Source organism: Saccopteryx leptura, chromosome 6 (genome assembly GCF_036850995.1).
Source record: "Saccopteryx leptura isolate mSacLep1 chromosome 6, mSacLep1_pri_phased_curated, whole genome shotgun sequence".
In the NCBI taxonomy this organism is placed as follows: Eukaryota; Metazoa; Chordata; class Mammalia; order Chiroptera; family Emballonuridae; genus Saccopteryx; species Saccopteryx leptura.
Window position 1 is genome coordinate 38,896,512 of NC_089508.1, and position 6,801 is coordinate 38,903,312.

Below are 6,801 nucleotides of genomic sequence, written 5' to 3' on the forward strand. Positions count from 1 at the left end.
GACAGTGAGTGCAGGAGATTTAACCAATTTCTTAGGAATTTGTAGTCAGAACTGTATCCAGGCAAATGTAAACAAAGTAGACTCCTGTACCCTGAGACACAGAGCCCATAGGATTTCTGGTACTCTGGCTTCAGGTGGGGCTCAGCCAATGTGGAGCCACAGAAGTACCCTGGGCAGGGAAGTGAGGTCAGGACTTCCCTCCCCGATTCCCTCTCGGTAAAGCCTCCGCAGGCTGCTGGTGTTCCTGGTCCTAAGTCTCTGCTGCTCTCACGGTGTTTCCCTGCACAGGACTCTCTCCTGAGTTCCAGTAACTGTTCCTTCCCTTTGCTCTTTTGGGTGCAGGTGTGGTAAGTGCTCTGCAGTTACGAACCTTGGGTTTCTGTACCATCCTGTGTGGCTCTACTAATCCCCCTACACCTTTGTAAATCTTCCAGCTGAGTGTGCCATCTGTTTGCCAGAGGGGCTCTTACTGAGGCACTAACCTACACTGAAGTTCTACTAAACGGTTTCATGAACAGGGATCCTTTGGGTTTTAAGGGATTATTTGGTTGCAAGGAACAGACACTCACTGAGACCTTGAAGGAAAAGAGGATTGATTAAAAGGATACAGGGAATTGAGAAACAAATGAAGTACAAGGGCAAGTCATTCCCCACAAGAACTAGAGAGTCTTTGTATTGATCTCAGATCTTGCTTCTCAGTTTCTTGTCTCTACTATCTGTTACATTTCCTATACAGAGCATCTTCCTTTGTTTTCTCTTGATTCGTCCTCACATTCTATCCCGTAACTTCACCTTGTGCATGATCTTGGCTTGCTAAGAAATTGGCTTAATTTTTTACCTCTGACCTGGCAGTTGCCCTTAGAAATTAAGTAGAAATTATTCGGTCAGAAAGCAAATAAATAAGAAAACTAACAAGATTGTAGTTACACTAATGAGGAGATGGAAGCAGACGGAAATCCATTTTGGAAAATGTAGACTGCAATGAATGTTTTGCAAATGATGGAAGTTGAGTTTGCTAAGACTGGCACTTACTATTGCTTGAGTCATAAATGGTGATCCATGTCAACTAATTCCTGTGTTTTTCAGAGAGATGAGTCTTCCAGGTGGTTGAAGAGAAAAATATTCTGAATCATGATCTTTTAGAGACAATGTGGAGCGGGAAGATGGTGCTTTCTGTATACAGCAGTCTGGTGGCTTTGCCTTCCTCAAGCTGGTCTGAACATCTATGAGAGCTCAGGACATGTTTGTCTGAATCTTAAAATGGTGATAAAGAATCCACAGCAGTTTCATAATAGTTGAGCTTATGAGACTTCAAAAGAGACTTTGAGTAGTCTATGACAGGACACCTGACCCTACCTTCTGGGTGCCCAGGCTCTAGGGGTGATTTTGAAAAAAGAGTAGAGGGGAAAAACAAGGTTGCTTTGAGCCAAGGTATCATTCATTGCTAAAAAGATAATTTACTTTGATGTCCTTATTTTCTAGGAGGAAATTGAAGCCCAGGAAATGTAGATGACTACTTATAGTCACACAGAGAGTTGATGCATCCTATACCGATTGTTATTCTTTAGCTGATTACCTGTAGGACCAATGGCATTTTCAGATTTAGGATGGCCAGTATAGAGACAGATTTCAGTCACCCTTGGAAGAGTGACTTCCACACTGGGTTGATAAGACACGGGAACATCCCCGAGTTACAAACATCTGACTTACATACAAATACTCATACTTACAGATGAAGCACCATAAAGGCTATTGGTGGCCCTGGCCGGTTGGCTCAGCGGTAGAGCGTCGGCCTAGCGTGAGGAGGACCCGGGTTCGATTCCCGGCCAGGGCACATAGGAGAAGCGCCCATTTGCTTCTCCACCCCTCCGCCGCGCTTTCCTCTCTGTCTCTCTCTTCCCCTCCCGCAGCCAAGGCTCCATTGGAGCAAAGATGGCCCGGGCGCTGGGCATGGCTCTGTGGCCTCTGCCTCAGGTGCTAGAGTGGCTCTGGTCGCAATATGGCGACGCCCAGGATGGGCAGAGCATCGCCCCCTGGGGGGCAGAGCACCGCCCCTGGTGGGCGTGCCGGGTGGATCCCGGTCGGGCGCATGCGGGAGTCTGTCTGACTGTCACTCCCTGTTTCCAGCTTCAGAAAAATGAAAAAGAAAAAAAAAAAAAAAAAAAAAAAGGCTATTGGTAATCAACTGTTGGACATCTGTAAAAAATGCTATCATAGAGCTACTTGACTCACATGGCAAAGAGCTAACCAATGAAGACCTTATAGAACTAGAGTAGAAGATGATAGCATTTAGGGAGGAAAACAGAAACTTTGAAACTCCAGAATCAAAAATATTTTCTACAAAAGAGTTAGCTGATGCTTCTCGTCTTACTGAAGCAGGAATGGCCAAGATAGAAGAGCAAGGTCCTGATACAGAGAAGAGCAAGGTCCTGATACAGAGAGGTTCACCAAAGTTTACCATACAGTTACTGAAGGCCTGAGATGCTACAGGCCATTTATTAAAAAAAAAAAAAAAAGAAAGAAAGAAAAGCTCTGTACAAACCTCCCTTGATGCGTGCTTCAAGAAACTGACTCCAGCAGCAGAATCAAACCCTGACTCTCTTAACACCAGTTCCAGCCCCTCCAACAAGTCCATCATCTTCTGCATCATCCAAGACTGTTTAATGTTGTATTTGAAAATGTTTAAGTATTTATATGCACAAAAAAAGGGTAAAAATAATACTATGTCAAGACAAACACCTGTCTCAAGTTGCATTTAATAGGTAAATGTACCCGTTCCAACTTACATACAAATTGAACCTAAGAACAAACCTACAGAACCTATCTCGTTCATAACCTGGGGACTGCCTGTAATTTACTGTTCTAATAGGGGCCATTTTGAGAGTAAAAACAAGTGCTGTTAATAATTGGGTCAGACCATCAGGTATAGTCTGAGAATGTCTCTCTAAATAAGAGGCCATTGCAGAGAAGTGGAAAAGAGGAAACTTTATGTTAATCCATAACACCAGCGAGGCCTAAGGAAGAGGTACCTATGTGACCTGGTCTTTGTCGGCAAAGTTTGCCAATATTCTGAGCCTTCTGTTGCTGAAATCTAGAAGACGGACTCATTTAAAATACAAAGGCTTGGGCTGAGGCTCTTTATATAATTGGGGGTTTACCGTTCCCTTGGATGGGAAAGGAGAACCATTTATCTCCCAAATTATAGACCACTATGCTGTTGGACAGCTCACAGAAGCAATCATGTCTTCTCAAATTACGGGGTCGAGTTTTTCAGTCTAGTACCTTGTGTGAGAAACAAAGAGGCTATGGTATCAATTCCACTAATGATTTTGCTCTGTTCTCTTTTATTTCAGAAAAAAAAAAAGGCACAAATAATGGAAGTCCTTTTATAGTGCAGATCAATGTTCTCATTTATAGTACTTCATAAACAGGCAACAAACTATATAATCTGTTTCCAGGTTACTGGCCATTAATGCTTCTTCTATGTCTTTGTCATGGCACCACTGCCAAAGTTTTGCATTTATTAAACTCCAGCCCTAAAGTGCAGAAAATAGAGCTGTGTTCTAAGTCCTTTACCTCTTCTTTTCTAATCTATATTTAAGTTAATGTGTTACCATTATGCAAATGAATAGGATTTATGGCTTCCTAGTAGAGCAAAGAGGAATCAAATTTCTGTTGATGGCTGGTTTTATTTTATCAAAACAGAAGCAGAGGAACTTACCGACTAATAATTTCCAGAAAGAACAATATGGTTGAAGAATACCAAACCTAAAATCTCTCAATCGTTAATCTTCCTTGATTAGCTGAAATAGAAAACAACTCCATCAAATAGATCATTTATTCATTCATTTGTTCTTTTCTTCCATCAGTAACCCTTCAGTTCCTTTGATCTGACCGTGAACTAGATCAGGCATGGCCAACAGTTTTTGCCCCCGGGCCAGATTAGAAAGAAAACTTCTTTTCACTGGCTGGACGAAATATTAAAATTAAAAAATGTTAAATACAAAAATGATTTGTTTAAGTAAACAAAATTTTATTATGTAATTTGTTTATGAATAAATGTGAGTGAAAAATTTAATATACAATATTATTTTAATTAAAATATTTTTAAATAAAAATATAATTACATATTGTATAAATATTCAAACTGTATCACAATCGAAACAATAGTTAATAGAATGAGCTTGAAGGGGTTATATTGCAAATAAAACAATTATTTCGTTTTACAAACAGCCTGGACATGTTTTCAGTTATCAACTGCAGCTATTGTCTATGCTACAATGCCACTTGATTCAGCACACTTGACCACAAAAATAACAAATTGTTTGACCTTGGGTATGCACTGGCAAACTCTGCCTAGAAGAATGTGGGTTTCACATCGCCACGAAACGTCAAACAGTTCATATCGAGTACAGACGAGTACAAAAGTTGTAAATCTTTATAATGGATATTTTTTAAAAAATAAAGAAGCATCGCGAATCCATTCGACCAATTATTGGAAGTTAACCCTAGATTAGTCACACGTGGAACTCTTTTCTGCATATCACTATCTTCTTAAATATCTCGATTTTCAATAATCAAAGACGCTTCTGCTTCTGAGTAACTGAGATTTTAAAGTAGCGAAGAATATTAAAAATTTAATTGCAGACCACATAAACTCATTATGCAGGCTGAATCCGGCCCGTGGGCCCTATGTTGGCCATGCCTCAACTAGATAGATACTAGATGCTAGGTTAATTTTTTCATGTTAATATTTGGTATCTTTTTATTCTAATCTGCCAAGAAAAAATATTATGAGAAATTAGATATTTTCTAGAAGACTTAGTGAAGTTCCATCATAATCAAGGCACTCAGTTGTTAACCCTATTTTCAATATTTTTTCAAGTCAAAATCATATTTTCCACGTCAGCCTAGAACTCTGTAGTGTCAACCAAGTACGTGTCATGTTGTCATGGTTAGATTTAAAGGTTTTTCTTTTGGAAAAACATTAGCCACTGCCCCGCATCCTCCTAGCTTTTGCCAACATTGAAAGGGAATGACTTTTTGGCCAGCTTTGAGTGACAACTCTTCTTCACTCATTCCTGTTTTCTCAAGTGCTTGCTAAATCTGCCTGCAGTCAGAAATAGGGTCTCTGCACTTTCCAGCATCAGAAAATACCCTTTGACATTTATAAAGATTTCTCTTGTGACATCTAGGGACTATCCCAGGGGGATTCCCTGGTTCTTCCTCTAGTTTCTCTCTCTGTTCTGAGCTACAGCCACCCGTCAGCTGCAGTGTCTGCACACACCTACGTGACCTCTGGGAAATGATCAGAATTCTATGAGCTGGAAGGCATTCCAGGACTTCAATATTAATTACCTTATTTGATGAAACATTCTGTAGGCTAAAGATATTTAATGTTTACATACAAAATTATATTTATATACAATTGTATATCCTCTATGTAATAAAAGGAATCATATTTCTGTCATTTACTTTTCTCCTTAAGAAAAGGGCATTGGGAGGGGGGAAAGGGAGAGGGAAAGGGGGAGGGGGAGGGGCACAAAGAAAACTAGATAGAAGGTGACAGAGGACAATCTGACTTTGGGTGATGGGTATGCAACATAATTGAATGACAAGATAACCTGGCTTGTTATCTTTGAAATATGTATCCTGATTTATTGATGTCATCCCATTAAAAAAATAAAATTATTAAAAAAAAAAAAAAGTCGGCCTAGCGTGCGGAGGACCCGGGTTCGATTCCCGGCCAGGGCACACAGGAGAAACGCCCATTTGCTTCTCCACCCCTCCGCCGCACTTTCCTCTCTGTCTCTCTCTTCCCCTCCCGCAGCCGAGGCTCCATTGGAGCAAAGATGGCCCGGGCGCTGGGGATGGCTCTGTGGCCTCTGCCTTAGGCGCTAGAGTGGCTCTGGTTGCAACATGGCGATGCCCAGGATGGGCAGAACATCACCCCCTGGTGGGCAGAGCGTTGCCCCTGGTGGGCGTGCCAGGTGGATCCCGGTGGGGCGCATGCGGGAGTCTGTCTGACTGTCTCTCCCTGTTTCCAGCTTCAGAAAAATGAAAAAAAAAAAAAGAAAGAAAAGAAAAGGGCATTACTGGTGAGCTCTTTCTCCTGGGAACACGTACCCTTCCCCTCCCCTTCTCCTTCCCCCACATTTGTGCATCTCCTAAACTTTAAGGGACCCCATGAGACTTGCAACCATAAATAAAAAAAAGAAAATAAAAAAAGAAATGGGCATTACTCCTTCCTAATCCTTCAGAGTCTGACTTGAAGTCAGGCTGTACCATACTTGACACCACTGGGAAGACATCAAAAGGAGGAAATCATGGAGAAACTACTTTGCAGGTAAATTGTAGTTTTTCCTGAGTTGTGGAAAAACTCTTTGTTTTGGGAAAGTGAGAGCTATTGTTGGACCACTCTTTGTGTCTTAACTGCTTACAAAAGCCAAGTAGAGGATTTTACCAAGTCATCATCTGTTATTAACTACTATAAATAGAGGACCAAGCACAGTTTAAGGCAGGGGTCTCAAACTTAACTCAGCATGTGGGCCGCAGAGCAAGATCACAGCCGTTAGGCGGGCCGCACTAGGTCTACAAAAGGCAATTGTTACGCAACACTTTTCTCACTGCAGTTGAAAACAAAAAAAAATCAGTACAACAAGCACAATCGTACATGCAGTTTACTCAGTGTCACAAAACGACCAGAAACTGTAGTTCGCATCACAACTGCTGTTAACTAAGCTAATATCTAGCTAGGATGCTAGAGAAATGAAAAATACAAGTAGGCCCCTAGGCTTACTT

The 6,801-nt window shown here is 41.2% G+C and overlaps 1 long non-coding RNA gene across 1 annotated transcript; it reads left to right on the forward strand.

Moving 5' to 3' along the window:
• Positions 1 to 223: 223 nt before the first annotated feature.
• Positions 224 to 4,160, forward strand: LOC136376206 (uncharacterized). The gene is made up of 3 exons (XR_010746156.1): positions 224 to 347; positions 1,087 to 1,748; positions 2,171 to 4,160. It is a non-coding gene; the product is annotated as an uncharacterized lncRNA (long non-coding RNA).
• The last annotated feature ends 2,641 nt before the right edge of the window (positions 4,161 to 6,801 follow it).